The sequence below is a fragment of the Beta vulgaris genome, chromosome 5, assembly GCF_026745355.1.
Source record: "Beta vulgaris subsp. vulgaris cultivar EL10 chromosome 5, EL10.2, whole genome shotgun sequence".
Taxonomy (NCBI): Eukaryota; Viridiplantae; Streptophyta; class Magnoliopsida; order Caryophyllales; family Amaranthaceae; genus Beta; species Beta vulgaris.
In genome coordinates, this window is record NC_079206.1 from 43,947,425 (window position 1) to 43,962,591 (window position 15,167).

The following is a 15,167-nucleotide window of genomic DNA, read 5'->3' on the forward strand; positions in this document are numbered from 1 at the left end:
AGCCATTACAGGTAGTAAACACACAATTTCGTACTGGAAATCTGATGCAAAAAGTTCTTTTAAAAAAGTCTCGATGAACATTTCACAATTTCTCTTTACAAAAAAGTTACCTTTTTGGACTACAAAAAAACCTTTGTTTTAGGAAATGGTGAAGTCAACAAAAAAATATAAAACTCTAAAACTAATACATCACCCACCCACAATACTCTTTTTCTTCTTGTTTTTCGAAAAAAATGCTACATGTTTACGGTGTGGCTCTTATAGCTAATCATCGTCTTGTATGTACTAATCTCTATTACTAATAGGCATCATTTACTTTTTGTAAAATATATAACAATGAGTAAATGGAACAATGACATTTAAAAACATACGAAAAACGGTTACCGTATTTTGTAACAGAAAAAACTTGCTAAAGGCGATAAATCTGCTAATTTGCTAGGATATATCCAAAGCTCGCATATGTTGGCCTCATTTAAATGATATTTCCTACAATGGTTGATATTGCTAATATCAACGGGTATGCTTGGAAGGCACAACCATTAATCTTTTAAAAGTAATATATGTTTGCAATAACTGCAAGAACAAAAATTCCCTTTCTATTAACTATAACAAATTCTGAAACCGAATTTTTCAAATTATTTGCAACACTTACCTTTTTTCTATTTTTTGTCGAATTTTGAAAGTAAAATTACACACTTGCCCTTATGTTAACTAATTGACCCTTATTTTGTTGTACTGATGCGGACTGAAAAAACTAAAACAAAAAAAAAAAATACTTACTACCTTAGTTAATGATTCCCACCAATTTTGAGATCTAACCCCTCAACATCCCAAGTAACAACAAATTCATTAGTTCAATTTGAATTGATCATAACTGTTCATCAACCCCCCCCCCCACCCCCAACGCAAAACCCCAACTCCCAAAAAAAACCTCTCTCTCTTTCATCGAAGCTCATTCTTAATCTCCACTCTCTTCATATTTTTTCTCCCTCTGTTCATCTTCTTTCCTCTCTTAAATTTCTTTCCTCTCTTCATTTTCTCACTAAAAGTGAAAGATAATATACATCAACCACTAAAAGACGCAGCCTTTGCTGCGAAAACGAAAGAGGAGAGGATTATATGCAGAAATCTTGCGAATTTTATTTTGGATGGAAGCCCTTACGCTCTGAAGATGTTTTACTCATGCGAAGCATCCAGTTTATTGAACATCAAATCCTTCAAAGCCTTGGAGAAAGTGGTGAAAATTACTAAGGAAGTGTTTAACACCTCCTCTTACCCCTCAACCTAAACCTAAAACTAAAGTTTATGTTGAAAGATCAAAGGAAAAAAGGGTAAAAATAGGTGAACTTAACACTGAGCATGAGAAAGAAAAATTATGGTAACCCCCATAACCAGACCACTAGTTGTCTATGGATTCAATGTGTTGGCTTCCACTGAAACTTCTGCACCCAAAAGGAAGGGAAAAGAAAAGGTTGTTGAGATGAAAATGGAGGTTAATAGTGAATCGGATGAAAAACAGGGGTTGCCTTGGGAGGGCATGTCTATTAGGGAAGCTGATTTTACAGAGGAGGGGAATTACCGTGATATGTTTTGCGAGGATGATGATGGCAAGCTTCACCTTTTTTAAAGTTTAAGAAGATTATGAGGAGGATTTTGATGATGATGGCCCTGAAATCCCTCTGTGTCCCTGTCGTGAAGGGGAGGAACTAGATCCCAATTATCATGCTTTCTTATTATCGCGCAAAGGAACTCAAAAAAGTTCCCGAGGGTTTGTGATCTTACTCTTGTCTTTTTCTATTGTTGAACCCTAGTTTTGATGATGACAAAGAAACAAAGATGCAAACTAAGTAGTGAACTAATGAGTTATTTAAGTGTATGATTCTTAAGGTATCAATGAAAGGAACTAGGAGAATACGAAGTCAAGGAAGAAGTCAAGAGAGGATTTCAAAGGCTAAGTAAAGAGTTTCTATAAGTTGATACTGGAGCAAGCATTGGATCAAGAAGAATAAAAGCTAGGCTTTTATTTTCTAGTTCCATTGTAAAGGAACAAAGTAAGGATGGTAAGGAACATTGGCAGTTTTATTTGAGAATGAGAGTTTGTTCCTTTCTAAGGAACAAACTAAGTGGCACTAAACGAATCTGTTGAAGGAACTTGGTTTATAAAGGAACTAGACTTAGGCGTGTTGTAAAATAACGGTACAATAATGAATTGAGTAAGTCATGCCTAAATAATAGGAAATCAGTTTTAATTAAGTGAAAATCAGTTTTTAAATAGAAAATCTTTTTAAAGAAAAGATTTTGTTTTCGAAAATAGATAGAAAATTTATCCGGTTTTTATGAAAATTTATTAAAAGATAATATTTTCTTAAAGATTAAAATTCATTTTTAATAATAAAATTGTTTTGATATTTAAACTGATTTTCGGATAAAGCTCAAGAAACTCCTAATCTTTAGGAGTTGTGGCTAAAATATATCCACGTTCAAAATGAGATCATGGGATCATGGGACATGATGAGAAACGTGTTCCTTAGGGGAAGGAACATCATGGGTTAATGGACTTAACATGAACTCGATTTTAACTCCCACGTTCTTTGTGATTGTCACTATAAATATTGAAGTCTAAATAAGTTCCAAAGTGTTCTGACTAAGTAATTAAGTGAGTTTAACTAATTAAGTGTCAGTGCCTTCATTCTCTCATAATAGCCATTTGTTCTTTGCTTTCTTACTCTAATTCCACTAAGCTTATTTTGATCAATTGTATTTTGGTTTTTGGGGTAAGGGAACTTTGAGTGAAGTTCTGTAAGAGAGAGGCTTTGAGTAAAGCTTGTATGAGTGAGAAAACTTCCAAGGAACAATGAATACCACCGAGAAACTTGAAGAAGGTTATTCCACTCAAAGGCCTCATATGTTCAATGGGAAGTACTACAACTACTGGAAGAACCGCATGGAGATATTCATCAAAGCTGAAACTATCAGGTATGGAGAGTCATTGAAGTTGGTGATTTCGAAGTCACAATACAAATGACAAAAATGAGGTAACTCTAAAATCCCTCTCTGATTATGACAAATCTGATTTTGAAAAAGTGGAAGTAAATGCCATGGCTATTAAACTGTTGCTTGTGGACTTGGACCCCATGAACATAATAGGATCATGGGATGCAAATCCGCAAAGCAAATATGGGATTACTAGAAGTAACCCATGAAGGAACTAATGAAGTCAAAAGATCCAAAATTGATTTACTTATGAATCAATATGAACTGTTCAGCATGAAATCTAAGGAAAGCATTCGAGACATGTTTACTCGTTTTACTAACATTATTAATGAGTTGGCTTCTCTGGAAAGTTTATTTCATCTGAGGAACAGGTTCGAAAGGTTCTTAGGAGTCTTCCTAAGGACAGATGGATGGCTAAAGTCACTGCTCTTCAAGAAACAAAAGACTTCACTAAGTTCAACTTAGAACAGCTGGCAGGGTCACTTATGACTCATGAGCTTCACCTTGATACTGAATATGGTGAAAGCTCCAAATCAAAATCAATTGCTCTCAAAGCAGATGATGAAGATGATTCGGATTCAGAAGAAGAAGAAGCAGCCCTCATGGTTCGAAAATTTCGAAAGATGTAAGGAACATGAAGAATGGAAACTTCAAAGGTAAAACTAAGAAATTTTCTAACAAAGCTGCTTGTCATAAATGTGGAAGTACAGATCACTTCATCAAGGAATGTCCTCTTTGGGAAAATGACAAAACCAAAGAAAGGAACAAGGAACGCTTTGCTGAAAGGAACAAAGAATCAAAAGCACCTTTCTCTAAGGCAAATGTGCGCAAAGCTATGATAGCTGCTTGGGGAGATTCAGAGACGGAAGAAGAAGAGGAACAACCAACTGAAGAAACAGCAAACCTTTGCCTCATGGCAAACACTGACGAAAAAGAAGATGAAGAAAAATTGAGGTAAGTCAACATGGCTTGAGTCAGAACTAGATGGTAAAACTAGGCTGAAATATATGATCTTCTTTATGATGCAATTCTTGAATGTAGAGATGAACGTGAAAAACGTAAACAAACGGAACAAGCCTTAAAGGTTGCAAGGAACACATAGAATGGCTTAAGAAAATGAGAACAGATGTTGAAACAAGATTCTTTGATTTATTTGATAAAAACTTAAAAATCAAAGAATATTATGAAGTTTGAAAAATGAAAATTATCTAATTAATTTAGAGATTTCACACTTGAAGGAATTTGTCCCTGTTCTGAGTTCCTTTGATATAAGATCAACCCCTTTGAAAGGATACAGATCTGAGATTGAAAAATGAATAAAGAAAAAATTATTTTAAAGGAACAGATCTGTAATCTTAAAAAGGAACTGGTTGTCGCAAGGAACAGAGGCAAAATCATGAAAGTTCCTAAGTGGATTGAGAAACCACAGACCAAAAGGAAGGAAGGTCTTGGTTTTGAAAACTACAAAAAAAGGAACAAGACAAAGAAATATGTTGATCTACCTAGTGATAATTCTGTATGTATTGTGGAAGGTAGGTCATTACATAAATCAATGTCAACTAAAATCTGAGATGATTGGGAAAAATGTGACAATAAGTAAGAAAAAAGGGTTGTCAAAACAAATCCTAGTCAAGAACAGGAACCCACGAAAGATGGGGTTCCTACAACTAACAACTAGTTGATTTTTGCAGGTTGGAGTGAGGGGGAACAACACATGGTATCTCGATAGTGGTTGTTCCAAGCACATGACAGGAGACAAAACAAGTTTCTCTCACTCACAACCTATGAAGGTGGAAGTGTAACATTTGGTGATAATAAGAAAGGTAACATAGTTGCTATGGGTAAGGTGGTAAGTCACCATACACTCCATTGAAAATGTATTTTTAGTTGAAGGTCTAAAACATAACTATTAAGCATTTCTCAATTCTGTGACAAAGGAAATACTGTAAAATTTGATAAAAAAAATGCTGTCATCAACATTAAAACTAAGAAGGTTATCTTGGAAGGAACAAGGAAAGGGAACACATACATTGTGGATCTAGACCTTGTTCCTCAAATCAATTTAACTTGTCTTAGTGTTATTGAAGATGATTCACTTCTTGGCACAAGCGTCTAGGACATGCTAGCTTTTCATTACTTGAGAAACTTAGATCAAAATAACTTGTTTTAGGATTACCATCCATAAAATTTCATATTGATCAAGTTTGTGATGCATGTGCACGAGGTAAGCAAGTAAGATCCTCTTTCAAATCTAAAACGATTGTAAGTACCACTAAACCATTAGATTAATTCATATGGACTTATGTGGACCCATGAGAATTCAAAGCAGAAGTGGAAAGAGGTATGTACTTGTATTGTAGATGACTACTCTAGGTAACTTGGGTTATTTTTCTCACTAGTAAAGATGAAACTTATGATGAGTTCCTTGTCTTTGCTAAAAGAGTTCAAAATCTAAATGGACATAAAATAATGCACATTAGATCAGATCATGGCAAAGAATTCGAAAATTATAAATTTGATGACTTAAGCAGAGATAATGGCCTGGATCATAATTTTTTCCCCTAGAACACCACAACAAAATGGTGTTGTAGAAAGGAAAAATAGAACTTTGGAGGAAATGTCTAGAACCATGTTAATTGCTAGTGAACTTCCAAGGAACTTTTGGGCTGAAGCTGTTAATACTGCTTGTCACATAATTAATCGTGCCATGATGAGACCTATCATTAATAAAACTCCTTATGAACTTTATTTTGGAAAGAAACCAATATCACTATTTTAGAACATTTGGTGCAAATGTTATGTGCATAATAATGGAAAAGATAATCTTGGAAAATTTGATGCAAGGAGTGATGAAGCAATTTTTAGGATACTCCTCACATAGTAAAGCTTATAGAGTATATAACAAGAGAACTATGTGTGTTGAAGAAAGCATTCATGTAATCTTTGATGAATCTGACAAATAAATCCAAGCATACAGGTTGATGACTATGAGATAGGGTTGACAACCAAGTAAAGAACAGATTCACAAGAAGAAGAAGAAGTGAAAGAGGAAAGGAACGAGGAATTGAAAATAATGAACATCAATGAGTTCCTGTTCCTCAAGGAGGAGAAGATGTTCCTGTTCCTCAAATGAAGGAACTGAGTCCACCGAGGCTAACAGAGGAACAACTGACAGAGTTCCTCATCTACTCAAGGAACTCATGAGGAACAACATGTTCCATAAGAGAGTTTCAACCAAAACCTTGGAGATAACAAAAGTCACATCCTTTGGAACTCATAATCAGCGACATATCCAAAGGTACGCAAACTAGATCTCAGTTAAGGAACTTTTGTGCATTTCATGCGTTCCTATCAATGATGGAACCAAGAAATCATGAAGAAGCCTTAACTGACTCTGATTGGATTACTGCAATGCAAGCTGAATTAAATGAGTTTGAAAGAAACAAGGTATGGCATCTAGTTCCTCATCTAAACAACAAAAAGTAATTGGCTTAAAATGGGTGTTTAGAAACAAACTAGATGAATATGGAACCATTGTAAGAAACAAAGCTAGACTTGTAGTAAAAGGTTATAATCAACAAGAAGGAATGGATTATGAAGAAACCTTTGCTCCTGTAGCTAGATTAGAAGCCATTAGAATTTTAATTGCATTTGCTGCTTACATGGGATTTAAATATATCAAATGGATGTTAAGTGTGCATTTTAAATGGCTATCTAAAGAAGATGTATATGTTGAACAACCCCCGGTTTGAAAATAATAATCTCCCAAATCATGTCTACAAGCTTGATAAAGCTCTTTATGGGTTAAAACAAGCACCTAGATCATGGTATGAGAGATTATCTAAGTTCCTTTTAGAAAACAATTTAAAAGAGGAAAGGTTGATAAAACCTTGTTCCTAAAATCTAAAGGAACTGAATTTTGCTTGTTCAAATATATGTTGATGACATCATATTCGGAGCTACTAATGAAACATTGTGCAAAGAATTCTCAAGTCTCATGAGCAATGAATTTGAAATGAGTATGATGGGTGAGTTAAATTTCTTTCTTGGACTACAAATCAAACAAACTGAAAAGGATAATTGTTCACCAACAAAAATACATAAAGGAACTATTAAAGAAATATGGCCTCGAAAATTCAAAGATAAATCACACTCCTATGGGAACTTCAACTAGATTAGATGAAGACTCCATAGGAACAAGTGTTGATCAAACAAAATATAGAGGAATGATTGGTTCACTTTTGTATCTAACTGCTAGTCGTCCAGACATAGCTTTCAGTGTTGGTTTGTGTGCTAGATTTCAAGCAAATCCAAAGGAGTCTCACCTACTGCTGTGAAGAGAATTCTTAGATATTTAAAGGAACAGATGATCTTGGACTCTACTATCCAAGAAGTGATACATTCGAACTAAAAGGATATGCAGATGCAGATTATGCTGGAGATCTTGTAAATAGGAAAAGCACCTCAGGTATGGCACAATTCCTTTGTCATAGTTTAGTTTCTTGGAGTACCAAGAAACAAAACACAGTTGCTTTATCCACTGCTGAAGCAGAATATGTAGCTGCTGCTGCATGTTGCTCTCAAATGCTTTGGATAAAACAACAACTTAGTGACTATGGAATAAACTTTGAATGTGTTCCTATTTATTGTGACAATACAAGTGCTATAGTATTCTAAAGATCCAGTGCATCATTCTAGAGTAAAGCATATACATCAGACATCACTTTTTAAGAGAAAATGTTGAAAAAGGTTTGATTAAACTTGAGTTTTGTCAAACTGAATCAGATTGCTGATATCAACTAAGCCTTTGCAAAGAGATAGATATGAAAAATTAAGGCTTGAGTTAGGTTAATAAAAATTAAGTGATTGTTCCTATGTCATTCCCCCATGTTTGAATCAATTTGAGTGACTTTGTGTGCTAAAAATAATTGTGTTTAATTGCCTAAGACCATTGCAAATTGGAATGTTACAAAACATAAACATGAATTCAAAGAATTAAACAACTCACAAATGTCACATAATACTCCCCTTACTGTTCCTAAGGTAAGAAACATGCATGATATGAAGGAACATTGATATGTAGCATTAGTTGTTCCTATAGCACAAGTTCCTTAGCATTTATTTTCTTTCAAAAATTAAAATCATAAAAATCCGAAAAATCCGAAAAATCCCAAAATAAAGGGAACAGTTTAATTAAATCTTGATTCTTTTTATTTTTTTTATTCTTTTCTTTTTCTTTTATTTTTATTTTTTTTGTTTATTTTTTCCCGCGTGTCAAAACACTATTACATGCAAAACTCCTCTTAATTCACACATTATAGAAACCGTGTTCCTCCAACCTTCATCTTCACCATAGCCGAAATCATCACACTCTTAACACCATAAAAACCTCAAACCTTCTAAACATGGCAAAAACTTCAAGAACTCTCCTTTTCCAACATCCAAAACACCAACACTTCAAAAATGGAAAATTCTCTTCCTACCAAAAACCCTTGAAACGACAAAATGAAAACCCCATGAGAACAACAATTAGAATCTCCAAGAAGGAGCTTGCGAAGAAGAAAATTATTGGGGAAGATGATGAAGAAGAAACCCCGGAACAACACAGGGGGAAGAAGAAGAATACGCTGTTCCTTCCAAAGGAACTGTTTCTTCTCTTCCAAGAAACGGGTGAAAGAAGAATCTAGGTATGTTTGGGTTTTTGTGTGATTTAGAATGGGCAAATAAAGTAGAATTTCAGAATTAACTACCATTCTAAAGGAACAGGCATGGAATTCTTGTTTGAATTCGCCTTTAAAACTGCTCTTGTTCCTTAGCTATGGATGAATTTTGTGCAATTTACAATGTTATGGACTTGCACAACTGAGGTTAGAGGAAAGAAAATTAAGTTTAATCAAGCCACTTTGGAAAAGATTGGGAAGTTCCTTGCAAAGGAACTGATTTTATTTTAAACGGAAAGGAACTGTTTCTTTCCGAATTTTCCTCAAGACAAAAGTGAATATTTTGGAGGAACTGCTGGCCAAAACAAATAACCATAACCTACTCTCTCTCCTTCACAAATATTGTTAACTTGGTTGGAGAGCACTCATTCCTCGAACTGAAAAGAGGAATGAAGTGGGTCTCTTAATGTGTTACATGTTTTGTTGACCACACTACAAATCAACTTCCCTTCTCTTTATTCAACATCTTAACCCATGTATTGAAAATAATTGTGTTATTGGTAGGGCTTATAACTCTCTCTTCATCACTTTGAAGTAAGACTTCACTGGTTGGACCACATAGGAGTCAAACAAGGGAACATCTTGAATGAGAAGACTCTAAGGACTTGGTCTTTCTGTCCAAGAAGGGTACTCATTCAAGGAGAATAGCTTCCAGTTCCTCAGAAAAGAAAATGCCTAAGGTGACATAGAGGAACAAGATGATGAGTTATCTTGGAGAACCTGTTCCTAACCGGAGGAACCGAAACCAAGAGGCGCAAACACATTGCCAAAGCCTAAACCCTCTGTTCCTCAGAGTGAGGAAGAGCACTCGTTGAAAATTGCTCCTATGTTCTGTTCCTTCAACAAGGACTCCCTTTAGTCCTTTCGGATAGAGGAACAGGACCCTCACACTCTCAAGGAACCACTCCACCACATCTCCAAACTCTCTGTTCCTTTCACAAAACACCTCCATTTCTCACCTCATCCTTCTCTGTTCCTTCCAGTTTTGAGCAGTTGAAGGATGAAATAAAAGGACCAACCTTTTGCTTCCACCTCCACAACTCTTCCACCAACCACCATTTCTTCCTCCCATTTTACACCCTTCTCCTCTCTTTCCATCCGGAAAGATGAGCCTTCCACTCAACCTCCTCCAGTTCCTTCACAAAATCCCCATCTGCCTCTAGTTCCAAGGGTAAGGAACAAGTGCTCCGGATGACTGTACTGGGTTAATGAATGTTGTCTTCCTGCACAACATATGATAAAATTTATAATCACTTCATTGGACTTTGGATGCAAAACTGATCAACATGTAAGTCTTATGAAGATTAGTGATACGTGTTGCGCAACAAAAGAAGATGGAACTATGGCTAGCTTTGGAGGAGTGAAGGAACAGTTGGACAATCATGGGGGGTAATGAAGAAGTTGAGGATGTGGTTGAAGAAGAGTTGTAGAGGAACACCATTCCCCTTCCCTTTCTTAGTTTGTTAGTTTGTTTTCCTTTTCTTTAAGGAACACAACTTTTGTTTATCCTTTTTCTTTTCTTTCTTTGTTTTTGTTATGGAACAAGTGCTATATATAACAATGACTTTTGCTATTATGTCTGTTTTAAATGTTTGCATAATTTCTTCCTTGGAATGGCTAGTATTATGTGATTGATGTTTGAGCAAGTTTACTCTTTGATTTCTAACTTAACCACAATGGTGCTTGCATATTGGTCTTAAGGTGTTAACCAATACATCAATACACGCAGAGTCTATTCTTTTTGAGGATGACAAAGGGGGAAAGGATTTAAGGAACAAACTCTACATACTGAAAAATCTGAAAAATTAAAAAAATGATAAGGTAAATGAAAAATCAAAAATAGGTTAAGGTAAATGAAAAATCAAAATCAACTTAGTACTTACTAATTGTGTTTTATTTTTCATTTTCTTCTTTATGTTTTATTTTCATTCACTTATATTATTTGTTATTTCCTTAGTTTGTACCTTTGTTGTCATCATCAAAAAGGGGGAAATTGTTGAACCCTAGTTTTGATGATGACAAAGAAACAAAGACAAACTAAGTAGTGAACTAATGATTATTTAAGTGTATGTGTCTTAAGGTATCAATGAAGGAACTGGAGAATACGAAGTCAATAAAGAAGTCAAGAGAGGATTTCAAAGGCTAAGTAAAGAAGTTTCTATGTTGATACTGGAGCAAGCATTGGATCAAGAAGAATAAAAGCTAGGCGTTTTATTTTCTAGTTCCAGTGTAAAGGAACAAAGAAAGATGGTAAGGAACATTGGCAGTTTTATTTGAGAATGAGAGTTTGTTCCTTTTAAGGAACAAACTAAGTGGCACTAACGAATGTTAAAGGAACTTGTTATAAAGGAACTAGACTTAGGCGTGCTGTAAATAAAGTACAATAATGAATTGAGTAAGTCATGCCTAAATTATAGGAAATTAGTTTTAACTTAATGAATAAATCAGTTTTAAAAAAAATCTGTTTTAAAAGAAAGATTTGTTTTTCGGAAATAATAGAAAATAATTATCCGGTTTTATGAAAAGTTATTTAAAAGATATATTTTCTTAAAGATTAAAATTCAGTTTTAATAATAAAATGTTTATATTAAACTGATTTTCGGATAAAGCTCAAGAACTCCTATATTTAGGAGTGTGGCTAAAATTATCCACGTTCAAATGAGTCATGGGATCATGGGACATGATGAGAAACGTGTTCCTTAGGGGAAGGAACATCATGGGTTAATGGACTTAACATGACTCGATTTTAACTCCCACGTTCTTTGTGATTCACTATAAATATGAAGTCTAATAAGTTCCAAATGTGTCTGACTAAGTAATTAAGTGAGTTTAACTAATTAAGTGTCAGTGCCTTCATTCTCTCATAATAGCCATTTGTTCTTTGCTTTCTTACTCTAATTCCACTAAGCTTATTTCGATCAATTGTATTTTGGTTTTTGGGGTAAGGGAACTTTGAGTGAAGTTCTGTAAGAAGAGGCTTTGAGTAAGCTTGTATGAGTGAGAAAACTTCGAGTGAAGTTGAGAGGAACTGCTGTTAAGGGAACGTGGCTCAGGAACTTGAGTTTAGGAACTCAAGTGTGGCTCGAGTTAGAATTAGGTTGTAACAAAGTTGTTTGGCCTAATTAGTGAAAGAGTTGAGTTTAAAATCCCTAGTGGTCGAGGTTGTTTCTTCTTGTTGGGCCCAAGAAGTTTTTCCTCGTAAAAATCCCTTGTGTTCTCTAGCTTGTTTATTCGTTTAAGTTTAAATTTCCGCAAAAAGTTACGTTTATTTCTACACCTACAATTCACCCCCCCTCTTGTAGTGTTCCTAGGGAAATAACATCTTTACTTTGTGATGATAATGTGTTGGTGTTCTATGATGATTTGTTGTTATCAGTTATTGTTGTTATAGATAATATATTAATGTATACTGAATTAGAAAACAATGCAAAAAAAAAACTCCAAAGCTTTAACAAAGATGGCATTGTCACAAGGAGAGAGCAATAATCTATTAATATAGGCCTTAATACACCTTTTAGATTGTGTACAAGCAATCTTGGAAATGAAAAACTAATTTTCAGCAGTTGGTTGAGTTTGTCTAATGTGCTAATGGTATTTAGTTTATTGGACGAGACTCTTAATTGTGATTACGCTTTATAGGTTGGGTGTTACTTTTATAGTTTTTGTATATTTGTTGAATTATAAAACCTGAATGTTGTGGAGTGTAAGTATATGCCTCTATATCTCACTGGGATTGATTGTCATATGTTGGTTTTGGTAATTGGAAACATGTAATTTGATTCGGTTCCATTTCCATCAAATTATTAAGCATGTTGTCCTGTATTTCCCGTGTGCTAAAAAATTAGGAGGAGATATGACCTCTGGAATACCTGAACTCTAGTGTTGTGTTGTACTGGGATGGCTGCCAAGGTGTAGCTTGAAGACTCCTTGAGTTTTCTGTTTACCTGTGTAACTTAGGAGAAATTATGTCACTAAAATAGTTGTTTAAGCTGTTATTACTTCAAAAATCAAGTGTTCTACATATTTTCTTGCCTGCTATTTGTTTTGGGTAATGGTAGGTAAAGTTCATCAAAGATAGGCCTTAGTACACTGTTTAACTTTGATAAAGGTCATGTGTTTAGGATTAGCATAACAAGAAATTCTATAACTATGTAAGTGCATCTCTTAGTGATTGGAATACGTAGGCTTAAAATAGCCATTGTCACACCACTCTTCGATATAACAAATTGGTTTGAATCTGCGACCATTTGATTCAATCTTAAGGAACTTGTGTTATACATATGTAAATAATGTAAATAGCTGCAAATGAATTACAGTCCTAAAGAATGCTGTATAGAGTTCATATTGGTAATTTGCAGACTATAATAAATGGACAATGAAGAGGGATTGCATGATCAGACATCAGTTTTAATCTCATTTTTGTGTCTTCTTGTAGCTAGAAGACTTCCCATAATTGCTGCTCATTGGAGAAAAATCAAGATGCATCAAATTCCCATCCTCCATGCTAACTGAAACGCAGGATCCGCTTTTTTTTTTTTTTGGGCAATGGTTTTGGAAACTTAGAATTATGAATTTTAATGTTTGAATCTTTTGGCTCCAAAAATATGATATTCTTTATAAAGTGTTGGTTTTATAAATCCATCATTTTGCCCTAACAAGGATTATGTACATAAATGTTAGGATTTTCGCCATTTGCAGCCTTTTATAATAGCGAGTTTGTTAATTGCATCCTATTCATTTCAAATAACTCTCCAATTGCAGCCTTATAAAATCAAGGTACCTTTAAGTTGCAGCCCAATTTCATTTTCAGACCAAAAATGACGTCATGTTAACCATAGTTAAGGTCCAACGGTCATTTTCAGGCCAAAACCCTCTAGTTCTCTCTCTCCTCTAACCTCTATTTGCTCTCTCTCCTCTCTCTCCTCTGACCTCCAGTTTCTCTCTCCTCTCTCTTCATGACCACCATTTTCTCTATCTTCTCTCTTATCTCCTCTCTCCTCTATGTGCTGACATTTCCGAAAATAGGTGTCTTTGCTCTATTTTATAAGTATTTTATCATGCGAAAATCTTAATCGGCGTCCATTTCACCTAATAAGGGCGGGAATGGAATCCGATTGGGTGTAAGAAAACGAAAGAAGCACAAAAAACTTGATGCAATTTTGTGAGGATGAATATACTCGAAATCATAGGGTGTCGAATGAGGGTACTAGTGGAGGAGGACATTTGGGAGATGACACTTAGACTTAGAGGAGAGAGAAAATGGAGGTTAGAGGAGATAGAGGAAAGAGAGAATGGAGGTCAAAGGAGAGAGAGAGAATTCGAGGGTTTTGGTTAAGTATGACGTCATAATCAGGCTAATTGCTGAAAATAAAATTGGGCTGCAACTTAAAGGTACCTTGATTTTATAAGGCTGCAATTGGAGAGTTTGAAATGAATAGGCTGCAATTAACAAACTCGCTATTGTAAAAGGCTGCAATTGGCGAAAAATCCTAAATGTTATCGATTAAGCTAATGCTTGTATTTAGTTATTCAGAATCATTTTCTCTAACTTGGAAGGTTGCCCAGTAACTTGTACTGCATCAAATTATAGCGAGTTTACCCCAAAAAACTGTTAAGATAATTAAGTAATTGTTTCACTAATTAGTTTTTGCAATCTTGTGGCAAGGCGCGCATCGTGCGTCGACCAACAACTAGTATATAAAAATTAACAAAGAATTAGAGAAAGAAAAACATACTTTTATTATGTAAATACTTTTAAGATATAATTAAGAGAAAATAAAATCTGATTTATATATTTCGATAGATTGTTTTGGATGTCTTATTGAAAAAAAAAATCAGTTAGAAAGATGTTGATAACTTACCCTATAAACGCAATATTTTCATCAACCAATATATTTTACGATCTTATAAAATCTTAGTTAGCTAAATAAAGGAGTGATAGGTTATAATACGAATTTATGTTGTCCTACTTATAAATGTTTTTAGATTAATGTCAATCCTAGGGAAATAATCAATGATAATACTACTATTGTAGATAAGCCATAAGTTATAATCGTGCAACATATGAATTTTAAGCCAATTTTAAATTATTTCCATTACGATATCATAAAATTTTAAATAAGTTAATCATTGCTTTCCTCTAGACAACCACTTATACTTTGGAAAAGTTGTACATGCATGGGAGTTATAGATAAATAGCAACATAAGATTTTCCTTCCCAAACTTATATGGAATTATCTTTTATACTTATTCTTTAGCTTATATGGCATCATCAAAACCAATAGTAAAATGAGTGCAGTCATAACTCAAGTGATTTTCTGTAAAACATCTTAATTTGTAACAGAATAGGAATCACACACATGGCTTTCATGATAGCATGCAATAAAACTTCCATATACTTACCAAAATAATTTGCGGTTCCAATAATTTAACACAATAATTAATATATTAAAA